The following is a 17,139-nucleotide window of genomic DNA, read 5'->3' as shown; positions in this document are numbered from 1 at the left end:
ATCCTTTTAGAATTAGTAGAGTAATACAGACACAGTACAAAAAATGGAAATATTGCCTAAAAGAGAAGAGATTTGTAATTTCCACCCTCAGAAGTGACTGTCATGAATGATTTGGTGCTTATGTCTCAGTCTCTGTGTCTCTCAGTATGTCTCTCTCCATCTCTTTCTCTCACACACTCACAATTAGATCAGTTTCCATCTATGCTGATTTCACACATATGTGGTCTTGCAGATGGGACCCTGGGTGCAGACGGGTCTGCATACTTCCACCCTGAGGCCTCCCTTGACGTTGGGTTGAGACCAGGCACCGACTTTTCCAACTGCACAGCATTCATTCATCCACATGAACCAGAACGAGTGGACCCCATCCCCTCTCCATCAACATTAGTGTTGCTTTAATTCCGACTGTTTCAACCAGTGCTGTGATGAACACCCTTGAAAAGGCATCTTTGAATAGGTGTGTAAGGATTTTAGTGGGATGAACTATAAGGATCAGAACTTCTGGGGAAGAGATTCATCTGTGGCCCTTTGATATTTCCTGCACCCTGTTTTACTGAAGAGGAGCGTCCCTTCACTCTTCCCTCCAGGGGATCTGCTGGAGCCTCTGCCTGCTTACATTGTCACCAGGGCTGGTTGTCACCTGACTAAAGACCTGCCAGTGTTATGGTGACTGGTGCTGTCTCTGCAGTGTTTCCGTCTGCCTGTGTTTTCCCCTGAGAGGTCAAGCATCTCTAACACACACTGGACACCTGTATTGCCCCTCATTGGAACTGCCCATGCCTGTTCTGTTTCTGTTTAGAACACTGGGTTTTGAAAGATTTTTGGACTACAGGGATGGGAAACTTTTCCTCAACCTTGGGTTATGAATAATGCTTTTTCCAGAATGTGGTTTGTCTTTCAAGCATTTTTTCTGGGCTTTTTGTAATTTTTTTGATTTGTTTGGTTTTGTTTTCACCACAGGAAGAGCTAAGAATCTCCCTTCTGTCTTCTGGCTGTGGTGTCACAGGGGGAACAGCAGTGTCTACACTGAGATTATGCACAGAGTTACTAAAAGGGCTTCATTTTGTACATCACATCTTTAATCCCCCTGGATATCCCCTTAAAATAATAAAAATGCTGTTTCAAGTGAAAACAAAAAAATCACCAGCCCCAGGTGAATACATGTGGGAAGGCACAAAAAGCCAACTTTCATAAAGTTTCATTGAAAGGGAACACCCAGGAGAGGTAAAGACACGCAGAGAGAAAGAGGACTTGGGGTTGTCAGGGACTGGGTGAGGAGGGAGGGGAGAGCGCTCTCTGGATCCATGGTTTCACTTTGAGGAAAGAAATAGTGTGAAACTGGATGGTAGTGATGGTCGCACAACATTGTGAATGCCCCTAATTCTCCTGAATTGCACAATTTAAAAGGGGAAAAGTCTATATTTTATTACATGAAAGTCTAAAAAGAAAAATAAAGGATGCCATAAATGATGTGAAACAAACAAAGGAAACTAAAGAAAACCAAACAAATACATCTCCAGCGGAAGGGACGTCAAGTTTTGGGGGGAACTGACGGTGGGATTTTGGAGAACATTTTGGAGAAGAAGGTGTGGGTGGGTGCAGAGGGGCTCTGCCCGAGGTGGTGGTGATGCCTGAACTGGATCTCGGTTGCCCAGCAGTCCAGGTGCAGAAGCAGGTTCAGGAGGAGCTGCAGGAGCGGCAGGAGGGAGCTCGTGGTGTCCTGCTGAATCCAGATCGTCCTTTTTTGGTCTCTGACATCTTCCCCTGCCCTTGCCTCCTCTGTAACTATTGGATGTGGAGAGAGTTTTAAGTCTTGTGGAAGAGCTTATGCTGTGAGAGAGGAAAAATTTATCCACCTGCCTCCTTTTCCATGTGCCTCTTGAAAGACAGAAACCTTCACAGACATTTCCAGACAGCTCCCACCCAGAAAGTGCCCACAGGATGTGTTCTGTGACTGAATTATTCCAGAGAGGTGGTCTGAGACCATTCTTTGCTCTGGTCCCAACAGTAGCCTCTGGGGACACCTCCCTGTGTGGCCCAGCCCTCACCCCTCCCTCGCCTACACATAGGCACCAGTCCTGCATTTCTGACCTTTGGGACCTACTTCGGGGGCTCCTGGTCCTCCACCTGACATACAGCGAGGTGGGCAATGTGCTCCAGGTCAGAGCCGGGTGTGCTGAGCTACCCGTCAGCCCCGGGCAGGTCCCTGGGAGAGCACTGGGTGATGTCTGGGTCGGAGGCCTGCCTCACTGATTTGTGGGCCATGGTGATGGGGACCCCTCCATATCCAGACCCACCTGGAGCCTGTGCTGGCCCTCAGAAGAGTGGCACACCAGCCCTTCAGTTGGGGAGGTGGCGTTGGTGTTCTTATTCATCAGCTTCTGTTCAGTATGTGGTATCTGACTCTGCAATGACAGTGACCAGCAGCTGACCAGGACTGGAAATCTCAGAGCCCTGCTCGGCCAGGAACACTGCTGATTCTGTCCACTCGACCCTCTTCTGCCAGATCAGACTGGGACCTTGTTCAGCTCAGACACCCGGGAGGGAAAAGACATACCCAGAGAGCATGGGCTGCACCTCGGGCAGCAGGACCATTCCCCGGCTCTCCACATCCCAGCCAGCCAGCTTTGACCTGGGCTGTGGATGTGACCAGGCCCCCAGGCCACTGACCTGCTTTTGCTTGAGGCAGAAACCCACCCCCAACATGACTGATCCACCTCCACCAGCCGGGAAGGGGCTGTGGTTCTACCTGGGTGGGATCTGAGAGGTGGCCCGGCCTGGGCGGGCCTGCCCTGGGCCTCCCTGTGTTACCTTTGGGTCTCTCTGGCCAAAGGGCCAGAGGCGCCTTGAGTGAGACCTGATCCAGCGCCGGCAGCGTTGGTACAGCCCCTCACTGCGGGCTTTTTGGGGGTTGCGGCCTCAGGATAATGGGATGCAGCAGAACATGCCTCTGTCTCCAACCAGGTGAGCTGAGTAGGGACTTCTCTACAGAGTGGGTGCCTGGTGACTTCGGTTCCAAGTTCTGTTGGTCTCTATTGCCAGGGAAGTGAGGTCACTTCCTGGGGTCCATTTACCCAAGCTTCCTCCTGACACAAAGCTCCCCAAGGGCCTTTCTGGGCTGCCAATCTCTCATTTCTCAGTTCTTGCCATGTTCACACACAGTGACACCAACTCACCCTCCCCCATAGCCCTGGGGAGGCCTGGATGCAGCCAGTGCCGCAGCTCTGAGGACACACCTGGGTTCAGACCTGGCTCTCCCCACTCAGCAGTGCTATCATCCTGGACAAGCCACGTGCCTCTCATGGTCTCCCCAATCCCCCATCGGCACAGTGGGGGTCATTCTGGCCCCTGTTTCCTAGAGAAGCCATCCTGTCTCTAGACCTAGAAACGCCTACTGCATCTGTCACCACCACGGGCTGGCATCACAGGGAGATCGTGTACAGACTCAGCAAAGGAAGGACCCCACAGAGGGCTGGTGGAGCGCAGAGCACATGCCACACCGGCCGGGGTCTGCCCTGTGGTCTGGATAAAGTCACTTTCCTTGCTACTTGCTTCCCAGCTCCCAGTCGTGAGACTGAAATTAAATACAACTCTGACATCGTCCGCTCTGGCATACAACCTCCTAGGTCATTCTGTCATGTTGAAATACAGGCGCAGTGTCTCATCTCGGCCTCTGTGGTGGGCTGCCCCACAATGGCTTCCTATTTTTTGCCTTCTGTTCCCACGCCATTGTGTGAACCCCACACCCTCCCCTGGAAGATAGATGGACTTTGGGACCAGATTCTGACATGTAGACTGACTTGTGAAAATGTGCGTGAGTTCCACTCATTACCAGCTCCAGTGTTCCTTCTCTCTGTCTCTGTCTCTGTCTCTCAGTGCCTCTCTCTCTGTCTTGTCTCTCTCTCTGTTTCTCTGCTCCCCCTGCTTTTCTGTGTTTCAGTCTGTCTGTCTCTTTTCCTGTATGTATGTGTGTATATATATATATATATATTTATGTGCATATGTGTGTATTTATGTGTGTGTATTTTTCGGGACCACGGCAGGTCACTTCTGAAAATCCCTTGATGACATATTGATTATTTTGAATTCATGTTACTGAAGAAAAATTATCTTTGAAAATTGTGCAAGAACGTTGGTGGGATCTCCTCTAAGGATCAGCACTGCTAGGGAAGGGATGCACCTGTGGCACTTTGATGTATGCTGCACCTTGTTCTGCCGGAGAGGAGCGTCCATTTGCTCTTCCCTCCAGGGGAACTCCTGGGGCCTCTGCCTGCTCACGTTGTCACCAGGGCTGGTTGTCACCGGGCTAAAGAACTACCAGTGTGATGGTGGCCAATGCTGTCTCTGCAGTCTGTCCGTCTGCCTGTGTCCTCACCTGAGAGGTCGAACATCTCTAGCAGACACTGGCCACCTGCACTGCCTCTCGTTGGAACTTTCTGTGTGTGTTTTGTTTCTTTTCAGAACACTGGGCTTCAAGAGGTTTTTGGACCACAGGGATGTGAAGCTTTTCTCTGACCTTGGGTAATGAGGAATGGTTTTTCCAGGCTGTGGTTTGTCTTTCCATCTGTCTTTCTTGGCCTTTGTTTTCTGTTTTTGTTTGCTTTTATTTTGCCACAAGAAGAGCTAAGCATCTCCCTTCTGGCTCTGGTTTCACACTTAGAACAGCAGTGCCTACTCCAAGATTATGCTTGAGTTACTAAAAGGGCTTCATTTGGTACGTCTCATCTTTAATCCAGCTGGTTTTCCTCTCAAAATACAAAAATGATAATTCACGTGGAAACAAACAAAATTTCACCCGTTCCTACTTAAGATATGTGGGCAGACAAACAAAAAAAAAAGCCACCTTTTATACGATTTCACTGATAGGGAACCTCCAGGATACGTAAAGACATAGAGAGAGAAAGGGGATTAGGGCTTGTCATGGGCTAGGGGAGGTAGGACGTGGGGTTCGCTTTGTATACAAGCTTTTACTTTGAGGAAGGAAATAGTCTGAAACAAGTGGTGTTGGTCTCACAGCATTGTGAATGCACTTAATGTTCCTGAAAATTGCACAATTTAAAATGGGAAAAGGCTAAACTTTATTCTTACTATCTTAAAAGAAAAATTGAATATACTATAATAGAAAAGAAAAAAATCTGACTCCATAGAAGATCTGTCCTTTTGGCTTTAACCCTGTGCCCTCTTTTCTAGGCTTAGTCTTACTAGCTCTGCACCTTTTGTAAAACAATGTTGCCTTTAGCCTGAAATATACAGGAGAGCCTATTTTCAAGGCTCTGATCATTAAGGATATTAACACTTTAGCACTCATATAAAGACAACAAGTTGCAGAATAGAAAATAACTTTTGCTTTTGTTAGAGATTTTACAGAGGCACTATGACCTGGTCTTCGTAGACAGCTGCAGACCAAGATAATGGCAGACTTGGAGAACCATATTGCCCATCAGACTTCAGGCTCCTTTTCTACTAAAAAGGGGAGGGGCTGTGGTTGGTTGTTGCAAACTTCTCATTGTAGGATTTCTTTGTTCATGGAATTCTTTGCAGCTATCCACGTGGTTCAGATCATGGTGTTCCTGTAAACGTGCAACAAAACAAACTTTTTCTATTCTGCAACTTGTTATCTTTATAGGAGTGCAAAAGTGTTAATATTCTTAACGTTCAGAGCCCTGAGAATAGGCTCTCCTGTTTATTTCAGGCTAAAGGCAACATTGTTTTTCAAAAGGAGCAGAGCTAGCAAGACTAAGCCTAGAAAACATGGCAGAAGGTTAAAGGAAAATGAACAGATCCAAAATGGAGTCAGATTTGTTCTTCTCTATTACAGTGATTTTTGGTGAGAGCTAAGATGATGATTCCTGGGAGGGTCCTCCACTGTCCCAGGCTGAAGTTCAGGCAGGATCACTGCCAGATTCCCCATGACTTTGGACCTGATCTCCCACAGTGAAAGTGACAATTATTGGATTAAAATTACCTGTCAAAACCCCTTCAATTGCCTGTAAACTATACCACAGTAGAGGATGTCTCATTCACCAGTCAACTGTCAGTCTCCCCTGATGCATCGGACCAGTGTCGCAGCGGGATCCATGGTGGCCTGGACAGTGCACCTTCCTATTTTGCTCTCCAGTCTTGGCTTCCTAACTTTGATGCTTTGAAAGCTCCCGTCCCTCTTCCCTCTGGCCTGGTGTGAATGAACAAGATTCCTGCACCCACCAGGGCTGAGACCAGGCCACACACAGCCCCATGCACACAGCCCACCATCTGCTGTCTACCCCTGGGCTCAAGTGGACACTCTGAACTCCCCCACCCCAAAGGTCTGCGTGCCCAGTGCCTTCGCCCTAGGGGTCCAGATCACCATCAGGACCATCAACCACCCAAGGCCCACAGGCCAGTAGCTGGCAGCCTGGGATCACCCTGACCCATCGGGTCAGATGAGACACTGGGTGCAGGGATCAGGGTGCCAGGGCGGGAATTGGAACCGCCTTCAGCCCAGCCTGCCTCGCCTTGTAGCCTCAGACATTAACTATGAAAGTGCACACTAGGCTGTGTCCCCCACTGGTGGCAGTAGTCATCATTACTGGAGCCCGGATTTCCCCACCCCCAACCATAGGGTGAGGGGTGAGGGAGTGAGCTCAGGGTATGGGTGCACTCAGAGTGAAGGAGATCCCATGGTGAGGGGTCATATGTTGAGGAGTGTGGGGCCCACTCAGAGTAGAACTAACCTGGCTGAGAAGTGAGGGGGACAGTTTCAGGAAGTTTGGTGTCCTGTGGTGAGGCACGAGGGTGTAGGGGCCATAGGTTAAGATCTAGCAGGACGGAGTGTCAGGGCATGGACCTCGGTGTGAGGAGAAGAAGCCCTGTCTTCAAGGTCTGGTGGGAGACTGGGCCTGGCCAGGGGTGGGAGGGTAGTAACAGGGAGGGGAAGGTGAGAAGGGGAAGTGGGGCTGGCGGGATGTGGCGTGGCCCAGGACAGTCGTGGTTCTAGTACAGTGCCATGACCCAGTTGGTGGCGGGGTGAAGGCTCTGGGGATGGAGACCGGAGGGAAAAGAGGGAGGGGCCCCACCTGGCTCCTCCCGGCCCCAGTGGCCAGGTCCATTAAAGCAGGAGACCCACCCGAGCAGTTTGCGCTGCAGGCGGGAGGAGGAGGGGCGCGCACGCGCAGAAGGACAGACGCGCGGACGCCGGAACCCGCCCAGAATGCGTGGAAGCTGGCGGCAGCCGGTTGCTCCTGGACCAGCTCCTGGAAGAGGAACACAGCCTGGGGCCTGGGCCGCCACTTGCCCGCGGCTCGGCTGCCGCTGCCGGACAGTTAAGAGGGCGCTGGTGGGGGCGCGCTGCTCCGGGAGCCGGCGGGTGACGCCTGGGCTGTGCGGCTGAAGAGACGCCCAGGGAGGGGTGCGGAGGTGAGGTCCCGGCTGCGCGTCCCGTTAGGACCCTGAGGCGGGTCCCAGCCGCCGCTGTGGTTCGTGGTAACCCCGCTATTAGTAGTTCCTGGACCTCGCGTTTGTGCCGCAGCTTAAACCCGGGTTTAGGAGATCAGGTACAGCCCCGGGAGGTGGGAGGGCGCCGGAAGGCCCAGGAGCATCTCCGATTGGCCCCCAGATCATGGCCTGCTCCTGGGAGGCGGGTGCGGTGCGGTCGCGGGGCCACGGATGGAATGGGGGCTGCCCCATGAGAGCCCCTGGATTTGCTCCCATCTTCCCCGCGGCCTGACCTAGGGGGCGGCCTCTAAAGCCCAAGGTTCGTGGGAGTCAGGTTACAGGTCAGTCTGCTCCTGGGAGGTGGGGGCGGTGAGGTCAGTGTGCTGGGATGGCTGCAGCAGCAGCGGGAAATGGTCGCAACCCCCGCGCTCTCACAGGGCAGCCCCAATCCCGCCATCGCAGCTGCCGCCTTTCCCTGACAGCACAGCACCCGCCTTCCAGGAGCAGGCTACCTGTAAACTGAGTTCCACGAATCTGGAGCAGCAGAAGCCAAGCTCAGGCCATGCGCTGGGGAGTTTGAAGCAAATCCATGGGCTCCCATGGGCACACTCCATAACCCGCCACTGCCTTCGACCACACCGCGCCCTCCTCCTGGGAGCAGGCTGACCTGCGGACCGTGCCTGGAGCAGCAGAGGCCGAGCCCTGGACAGGCCGTGGGGGAGATGGGGGCAAGTCCACCAGCTTGCAAGTTCGCTGCCCATCTCCCTGCCGCTGCCCCAGGTTCGTGGATCACTTGTTTTCAAGTCAGTGGGTTCCTGAGAGGCAGGCGTGGTGCAGTCAGGTGGCGGGGGCTGCGGGGAGGGGTGCTGCCCCAAGGGGAGCAAGTGGACTTGCTCCCATCTCCCCCAGGGCCAGACCTGGGGACGGCCTCTGCTGCCCCAGGTTTGCAGGACGCATGTCATGTCAGCCTGTCCGTGGGAGGAGGGCTCAGTGTACTTGGGGCAGCCTCAGTGGCTGACAAGGATTTTAGAAGTGGGCTCTAGCCCAGCATAACTAACTCTCCTTTCTTCTCTTGCTTCCTCAGTTGGAGGCTGTATCGGCTTTCTCATTATAGGTTATTGCTGGATAATGAACATAGATTTCTTTGCTATACAGAAGAAACTTTATTTAAAATCTCTTTCTATATGTAGTGGCTAGCATTTGTAAATCTCAAACTCCCAAATTTATCCCTTCCTATCCCCTTTCCCCTGTAACCTTAAGATTGTTTACTAAGTCTGCAAGTCTGTTTCTGTTTTGTAGATGGGTTCACAGTGTCTTTTTCTCTCTTTTTTTACATTGCACATATGAGTGGTATCATTTGGTAGTTTTCTGTTTCTGGCTGCTTTCACTAAGAATGACGATCTCTAGCTCCATCCATGTTGCTGCAAATGGTTTTATTTTGTCCTATTCATGGTGGAGTAGTATTCCAGTGTATAAATTTGCCACAACTTCTTTATCCAGTCATCTGTTGCTACATTTAGCTTGCCTCCATTTCTTGGCTATTGTATACATTGGTGCTATGAATACTGGTGTGCAGGTATCTTTTCACATTGGAGTTCTTTCCAGTTATATACAAAGATGTGGGATTGCTGGGTCATAGGGCAAGCCTACTTTTTGTTTTTTGAGGGATTTCCATGCTTTCCATAATGACTACACCAAACTGGATTCCCACCAGCAGTGTAAGAGGGTACCCTTCCTTCTGCAGCCTCTCTAGTATTTATCATTCATGAATTTCTGAGTGATGGCCATTCTGAATGATGTGAGCTGATACTTCATTGTAGTTTTGATTTCAATTTCTCTGTTTATTAGTGATACCGAGCATTTTTTCATGTGCCTATTGGCCATTTCTGTCTTCATTGGAGAAATGCTTGTTTATGTCTTCTGCCTATTTTTGGATTCAGTTGTTTGTTTTTTTGTTATTAAGTTGTATGAGCTGTTTATATATTCTGAAAATTAAGGCTTTGTTACTCGTATCATTTGCAAATATTTTCTCCCATTCGTAGGTTATTGTTTCCTTTTGTTTTATTTATGGTTGCCTTTGCTGTGAAGAAATTTATGAGTTTAATTACGTCCCTATTGTTTATTTTTTTCTCTTATTTCCATTGCCTGGGTAGATTGCCCTAGGAGAACGTTGCTAAGATTTATCTCAGAAAATGTTTTGCCTATGTTTTCTTTTATGAATTTTATCATGTCTTGTCCATCTGTATCTTAAGCCTGTACTCTAGATCTGTGCTTCAGATTTGAATTTTGAGCTTCTTAGATAATTCCTACTCTTAGCTCATATGTCAGATTCATCATGTCTAAAGCTGATTTCATAATCTTTTTTCTTGCAGCGTCTTCACTTATTCAGTGGGATAATCATTCTTCTGGTCTTAAATACCCAAAGGCTTGGAATGGTCTTTGATTTATCTTCCTCTCACCACCCTCCACATATTGTCGGCTTCTGGAACTGTATGTTTTTGGTTTCAAGTGTCTATTCTGATTCCTGATACTCTGATGAATAGCTTTCATCCCTGATACATGAATTATTCCTTCTGCTGAGTTCTTGGATATTCTCTTCCCCCCCTTTCAGTCAACCTACAGTTTTGACGCTCCAACATCTAGAGTCAAGTCAAAGACTTACCACAACCAGATCTGAGCCAGGTAGTCTTGACCCTTCATCATTTTGGACTTACCTTATGTTTTCCAATCATTTTGTAACTTAGCCTCCTAGGATAACCTGTGTCCTATTAAAAACCAGGAGTCACCAGCCTTTTCCTATCCAGTCCTCAGTTAAAACAGCTTAGAATTACCCTGAGAACTAGTTGGAGTCCCATTTCCTTCATAGAGTCTTCCCTATTTACTCTAAATACTTCTAGCTGCTCTTTGTATTCCTGCACTGTTTATGATCGGTAGCCTGTATTCTTGACTTTGAGTACTGACTTGGTAACATTCCCGGGTGATTTCCAATGTGTCTCCTCACTTAGCTGGTAACTGGAGAAGACTCCCTTGTTCAGCCTCCTTTATACCCCTCACCCTGCTTAGCATTGGGCAATAGCAGGCATCCAGGCAGTGCTTACCTACTTTATTTATTCGCAGGGGTGGTGGTGTGGATTATAGCTAATAGCTATTAATTCAGTGTTGCAATTAAAAAAAAAAAGCCAAGAATATCCATTAAATTTTATCTCCATGTTTAGTTTAGCGCTTTACCACAACAGTTTTCTTAACTCTGTGTTTACATTCACATAGTGTTCAATGCTTGTACAGTTCCCTGAGGCAAGCAGGTGAGATGTCATTATGTTTGACTTTTATGTTACATTTCATATTGGATATATTTGTGCAAGGACAAAACCTTCGATTATAAGTAAACAGCGGAAGCCCAGAGAGACTAAGAGCCTAACCCAGGGTCACCTGGTTAGTGTTTGGCACAGGCCAGGACCGCAGTTCACATCTTCCAGCTGATCCTTTTCCAGTGCCGTTTCATTCCAGTGCTGGGAAATGTAGCCCCATCGGCCAAACGGCCAAGTCACATTGCTGCACCTTTACCTGCCATTGATAGAAGTGCTACAAAAAGTGGCAAAGGAAAGGTCAGAAATAGGAGTGATAAAAGACATGGAAGTGCTGGAAAGGGATCCTCAACCTCCTCCTCCCTATTTGAGCGTCTCACGTGCCCCACTCTGACAGTGATGTTCACTGTTTATAACACTGTCTTTAAAATCAGACTGATCTTTTATATGACATGTTTTTATCCTGGTCCCTTTCCTGCTAGTAGTCACCGTCATGGGCAGAAAGTGCCTGACTTGTTCTTTTTGTCATGTAGGTGGGAGGGAATGTGGGAGAGGGAGCGTGTTGAACTGAAGCCGAGTTTTTTACAGCTCTGTTGTTCTAGGATCAGAGCAGTTCCACTCTTGTTTTCATCACCTCTCCACCTCCGAGTCCCAGCCACCCACTCTTGCCTGCTTCCCCACATGCCACGTCCTGGGGGAGGACAGGGTGGTGGCCAATGCCCCCTCCGCCCTCCGCTCTGGGAGGTGCAAGAGTCTGCTTTAACTTTTGAGCTGTTTTGGTAATTGGCCTTTTCCAGCTTTTCTAGACATCTCGTTTCCAACTCTGAGAAGTCGGAGATGTAACTTAACCATACATGGGCTATACTAATGTATTCAGTGGCATTAATGTGATGTTGTCTTTAAGGTGTTCTGTAACTGGATAGGAGGTTTTTGACTCACAGGATGCTTCACATCCAATTCCAAAGGCCTACAGGATGCAAGTGTAATTCAAGTTCTTACATATCTGGAAGGCAGACATGAACATTATTTGATAATATGACCATATGTTCATGGATTACGGTTAGTCCGCCGGCTCTGTATCTAATAAAAGTTTAAATTCCAAACGCTTGAAGAAAATTTGCGGACCATGTCTTTTTGCCTGTAACTAATTGCAAAAACTGAAATCGCAACTCTACCACAAGCCACAGTGTTTCCCAGTAGAGAAAGCCCTCTACATTTACAACCTCTAAGTCATGCGGTGGTTCTTTGGGTGAGATGAGGGACGCCAGAGTATTTTGTTGGGAAACTAGAGTGGCATGACAAGTGTTCTGTTACTGGTTACACTTGAATCTCTACTTCCTATGTCCTGGACTGATTACAGAGGCAATGTTAGTGCGGTAACCAACTTGTGAATGCAAGTGTAGCTAGGAAGACAACAGAGAAAATAGAAGGGATATAAAGTAATGGAGGTACTTCAGAGCAGTACAAATGGTGACTTTGACACCACCAGCTGCTGACGTGAACTTGTCAAGAATTTGTGAGAAGTGGTGGGTGCCATTGCAAGCAGGAGAGTCCTGCAGCTTTTGGAATGAACAGGCAAAGGGGAGAGCAGATATGATGGCTACCCGGGGGCTATTTGTGTCCTGAATGTGAAAATATCTGGTCCCCTGTTCAATTTTGCAGCCACAACTTCACATGACTCAGGGCATTATTTCCACCAGAAAACCATAAAAACATAAACAACCTCTGTTTCCCAAAGTGTTTGTTCTCGATATAAGATGATTGTCCTGTGGTGGGAGGTAAGTGGGCAATGGGGCCTATTACATCACCCTCTTTCACTAGAAGTCTACCTCGCTGCTTTTCATCCTACTCCTAGAGGTGCTGTCATTCTGTTACTCCTAGGCCTGTAAGATGGGCTTGCCTGAATCCTCACGTGATGAGGGATGGTTTCGTGCAGTTTAAAAAAATTGCTTGGGTCATGAGGTCCTTTGTTCCCTCCATTGGAAATGACTATTCCAGAGCAAATAGTATGCAACTATACAAACTATATTGTTTGTAATTGTCTTCAGAAGTTTTGCAGTAGGTTTAATTATTTGCTTGGTGATGGCATCTTGATTGTTTGAAGGAGGCAACCCTCACTAGGGGCATTGTGTGCTTTCTGTCTGAGAGTTCCTTTACTGGCAGCAGAGTGTTCGTAGGCAGAGTTAGAAAGTTACCTGATCTGAGAAGCCGAATTTGCCCACAGCTGGGAATTGGCGGAAGAGTCAATTATGGAAGGAAGGCTTTAGGATTATCTGGTAGCAGAGTTCTGGGATCCAAACCCTGGGAAACCTCAGCTTTTGTAGAGCATGTTCTGTAACAATAGGCTATTGGATAATTTTAACACTTGTTATAGGATGTAGAGTTGGGGAAAGACTTAAAAGTGAAAGAGCCTTAAAAGAGAATCTCCGAATATTTTAAAGAAGACAGTTCTCAGAATGAGAGCTTTTCTGGAAAAGACTAGCTCTTCACAGGGGAAGCAGGGAGCAGGTGTAACTGCACTTACGGTAACTTAAAAGGTAAACCTTGCCCTCACACTTAGCTGTTTCCTGGTGGACGTTCATCTCCTACATCTGTAGTTTTAGACATAATGTATCATTTTCTGATACTCCATTCTGCTTCTGAGTGAGAGACTGACACAAAGACACATAGAAATTGAAAAACTGCGCAAAGTACTTTATTGTTAAAAATGTTGACCTGTGGCAGGGTGTTGCATTTGCAAGTGACTTTCAGTACAGGGAACACTTAAAAGAATGTAGTGTTATTTCTTTTTTTATTCCTTTAAGCCTTTGAAAAGAAGGATTTCATTGCAGAGTGTCTGGAGTACATCAGAACAAACAGGAACTAAAAATAGCTTTATGAAAGCTCCAGTATAGACGTTGCTTATAGTATGGTATCTGTATTAAAGTTAATTCTTTAAAGCAGGAATTTGTAACTCTCAATTTCTTAAGAAAATGTAAACATTCTTGACCCTTAATGACATTCTTTGTGGGTTGAAGCTGCTTTTGCTTCCATTCTGAGCATTGAAAGGCCTTCTATGATGCTTCTACCAGTCATCAATATTTTATTTTCTCTCTGTTGTGAACATGTTATTAAACTTGAAGCAGATATAAATATCATTAACTTGCTACATATGTAGATAGTCAGTGTTACATAGTCAGAAAGATTGTGTACATCACACGTATCTACATAATTCCCCCTTTCCAACTGTGTTCCTGATGAAAGGATGGTGGGAAATGGCAGTATGGGGATATGTCTTACAGTACACAGTGTTTCCCCTGTTCCCTCTACCAGATCTGGATGTTCTTTCATCTTTAGGCTTCTAGACTTTCTAGCTCTTTTTCTTAAGCCAGGTGTGTCTCATCCCCCTGTGCACACTCACATGCGTACACACACACACACACACACACACACACACACATTCTGCCTTAGGGAGTAGCGTGCACCATCCCATTCTCCCACACCTGCTCTGGACCCAACCCCTGGAGGAAGTGTCTTGCACGAATTCATTTGTAAGTTCCTTTTTAAAACTCGAGTGGTCGGGAAATAGGACTGATATCCACACCTAGTAGGCAGGCCCTCAAGGAAAACTTCTATGGTTAATGCCAGGTTATCTTAATGTTTGAGTACCTGGGTTTCATGTCTTCCTCTACCACCTGTGTGACCCATGATTCCCACATTTCTGTCTCCCGCTAGACTTTTTCTCTCCAACTCTGAACTCTTACAATCTTCTGCTGATTTGCCATCTTCATTTGGAACTCTGATATCTTAAAACCAACATGTGTAAAAACTGAGCTCTTGGTCCTCCTACCCCCCAAACTGGTCCTTTCTGCAACCTCCCCCATTCAGTTAGTGGAAACTTAATCCTTCCAGCTGCTTGGGTCAAAAAACTTGGAGTTATTCTGACTTTCACTGACATACCACATGAATTCTGTCAATAGACCTGGTTTAACACTGACTTTAAAACTTATCCGGAGCACAGCCACTTCTCACCATGGCTCCTGCCTCCAATGCTGCTTCCCTGCCCTGAGCCACTGTCCTCTCCTCCTGCACAGCCCTTCTCAGAGGCTTCCCTCCTTTCATCTCTGACCCGTTTTGCCTATTCTCACCCGGCAGTCAAGTGAGCCTTGAAAACCTAAGTTAGATTGTGTCCTCCTTCTGCAGTGCCTCCCCATTTCACTACGGGTAAAAGCCACAGTCCTTACAACGTCCTCCAAGGCCGTACAGGATCTGCACTGACCCTTCTCCACAGCTCCAGCCGTGCCCCCATTCTGGAACATGCGAGGTGCACGCTGCCCTTGGTGATGGTTATTCCATCCACCTGGGACTTGTCACCTCCTAGTCTTATTTCTAACCTCAGTCCTCAGTGTGGCCTGCTCTGGTATTTAATACAACATCACCATCATCCCATACCCTAAACTCTCTTTACCTTGCCCTTTTTTGATTTTTCCATGGTTCCTCTTTCCTATCATGCCACCTCCTCTGCTGCTCTGTTGAGTGAATTGTCATCTCCACCCCCCACTCCAGCTAGACTCCAACCAAGCTCCGTGAGGACAGGAATTTTGTTTTGTTTATTGATCTATTCCAAGTGCCTAGATTAGTCCTGGGTACATAGTAGGCTGTCAAAAATTATTTGCTAAATAAATTAAAAGACTATTTTAAAAATGAGTCATCCTTTCAGGAACGAGTGAGGAAAGGAAGCTGCATGAAAGAATGGTGCAGTAAATAATGATATTTGCCTGTTGTTCTTTGTGTGATATATATATATATGTGTTTTAGTCTTAATTTGGTATCAAGTTTCTTAATTTAATAGCTGTATTAGGGTGTAATTTACAGGCCATAAAATTCACACATTATAATTGTATAAGTCAGCCATTTTAGCTATTTCTAGAGTTGTGCAACTGTGTCCTCACAAAATCCCCTTGTGTCCGTCTATATGCAGTTTGCCCTTCCCTCAGTGGAACCGTGATTTTATGTTTTTTTTGGCAATCACATCTCAAAAGAATAATTTACACAGCAGTACTAATATATCTTTGCACTTTTAGAAATGACATACTTAAATATGAAATCAGCGGTCATTGCTGAATGTAGGTAGCAGTATCAGACATCGGTGGGAAGAATGGACTTGAGTGTCAGACTGGCTGCAGTCATACTCAGCTCCACCATTTACCAAGTTACCCAGATTATTTTCTGCCTCAAGCTCTTTATCTGTTATATGGGGGTAATAATAGCAGCTTACAGAGTTGTTGTGAGGATTAAGCAAACAGGGAAACAAAATTTAGTATAGTTGCCAGCTTATGTAATTACCTAAGAAATAGCCTTGCAGACAGAGAGCAAAATTCAAATCAGTTTCTAAATTATGTGTAAAATATGATCCAGTTCCTGCCTGGTTTGTAAACATGTATGCCTACTGCAGAATGTAAAAGCAGGCTAATTTCCAACAGAAAAGATCATTTCTTAGCATTTCTTTCAAAGGTATATGCAAAATCATTTCTACTAAATTTTCTGTGCCCATCTCTGACAGAGCTTTGACACCAGGGAAGTAACTATCTACTTTTTTGTTAAAATCATGCTGACCATCAGAAACTGTTCTCAATTATATTTTAGCCTTTATGTTGGGAAATACTGTGAGACTTCTTCTAAATTAATGGGGGGGCATTCACTGTAGCTCTTGTAGCCTGATAAGCCTGCACTAAATTATCTTTTTTTAACTTTTAATTAAAGTAATTAATTAATTTTTTGCAGGGGGGTGGTAATTAGGTTTTTATTTATTTTATTTTTAGAAGAAGTACTGGGGATTGTACCCAGGCCCTTGTGCATGCTAAGAATATGATCTTTCACTTAAGCTATACCCTCCCCCCAAACTATCTTTAACAAGGTCTTTTTCTCTGTTTTGTTGTTTTCTTTTATGTACAGATGCACAAAGCAGGATCATCAGAAGCCTGTCAATTCCAAAGATAATAACAGTGAAAAATATTGTGCAGTGACAGTGAATCCTTGGCATATGAAGAAAGATTGTAAAGTCCTGAATGATTTAAGAAGTTATTGTTACATTAACATACATGTAAACATGGCTCTCTTACCTTTATTTTTCACTTTATAATGAAGATACTTCCAACCCGTCAAGGTTGTTTTGTTTGATGTAGGGAATATCTAAAGCCTTTTCTGCAAGTTTTTAAAATAAGTAACAGAAGGTAATTTATCAGAAGTGTGAATGGTGTAATCTGCTCTGTCTAGTATGGTAGCCACTAGCCACATGTGGCTATTTTGAATTGAGATGTTCTATAAGTGGAAAATACATAATAGATCTTCAAGACTTCGTACAACAAAACTAATGTAAAATATTTATTAATAAGTTTTAAAAGTGTCAGTCACACTTTTGAAATGATTGTATATTGGATAT

At 46.3% G+C, this 17,139-nt stretch overlaps 1 protein-coding gene across 6 annotated transcripts in view; it reads left to right on the top strand.

The window, feature by feature from the left end:
* Positions 1-7,418: 7,418 nt before the first annotated feature.
* LOC140692912 (uncharacterized) overlaps positions 7,419-17,139 on the top strand; it is a 60,429-nt gene continuing 50,708 nt past the window's right edge. For 2 of the 6 annotated variants that reach the window (XR_012068519.1, XR_012068521.1), the window contains exons 1-2: positions 7,419-7,532; positions 16,653-16,800. The gene's annotated coding sequence lies outside the window, so the exon portion shown is untranslated. Of the gene's footprint in view, positions 7,533-7,953; positions 8,194-16,652; positions 16,931-17,139 lie in introns of those variants that run through there. The other 4 variants (XR_012068518.1, XR_012068520.1, XR_012068523.1 and 1 more) reach the window with 2 other exon arrangements.

The sequence above is a fragment of the Vicugna pacos genome, unplaced genomic scaffold (genome assembly GCF_048564905.1).
Source record: "Vicugna pacos unplaced genomic scaffold, VicPac4 scaffold_19, whole genome shotgun sequence".
Taxonomy (NCBI): Eukaryota; Metazoa; Chordata; class Mammalia; order Artiodactyla; family Camelidae; genus Vicugna; species Vicugna pacos.
This window is presented reverse-complemented; position numbering and strand designations above follow the sequence as displayed.